We start from the raw sequence: 917 nt of genomic DNA on the forward strand, positions 1-917 counted from the left end.
GTCGCAAGGGAACTGTTTACTGCGGACTCAGTCAGGTGGGCTACAGCTTTGTTCGCTAAATTCAAGTCGCCGGGGGCGGACGGCATCTTTCCAGCACTTCTGCCACAAGGAAAGCAGGTTCTACTGCCCTACCTTGTTCAGCTGATGAGAGATAGCCTGGCAAACATCCCTGAACCATGGAGGACAGCAAAAGTGATAATTATACCGAAAGTGGGAAGGAAGGACTACTCACTGGCCGATTAGTCTAACTTCATTCCTACTAAAGAGTATGGAAAAGATCTTGGACCACGATATAAGGTAGAAGGCGCTGATAACGTCACCCGTGCATGCGAATCTGCATACTTACAGAGTAGTCAGATCGACCAACACTTCTCTGTACCAGCTAACCTCCGAGATACAGAGTTCGCTGAAAACTGGGGAGGTGATGTTGTGCGCCTTCCTAGACATCGAAGGTGCATATGACAACACGTTTCACAAGAGCGTGGCAAAAAAGAATGTGGTGGCACCGGTGCGCAGATGGATAGAGGCCGAACGGCGCACCAGAATAGCTGAGTCCACAGCAGAAGATACCAGTATTCGACTCGGCACTACAAGGGGCTGCCCACAAAGAGAAGTACTATCCCCTCTGCTATGGAACCTCGTCGTGGATGAACTACTTGCGTTGCTAACTTACAATGGAATCCGCTGTCAAGAATATGCGGTCGACTTTGTTATCATAACCAGAAGAAAATTTGAGGATACTCTCTGCGATATCGTACAAAGGGGACTAGGCCTGGCCAAGGGTTGGTGCAGTAGCATTGGACTACTTGCTTGGCCTCAGGAACTTAACACTTGGGGGCAGAGAGGTAGAGATGACCAATATCAAATACCTGGGTTCCACGCTGGATTCCACGTTGCGGTGGAAGCAGCATGTTGAC

This window comes from Bactrocera tryoni, unplaced genomic scaffold, assembly GCF_016617805.1.
Source record: "Bactrocera tryoni isolate S06 unplaced genomic scaffold, CSIRO_BtryS06_freeze2 scaffold_7, whole genome shotgun sequence".
NCBI lineage: Eukaryota > Metazoa > Arthropoda > Insecta > Diptera > Tephritidae > Bactrocera > Bactrocera tryoni.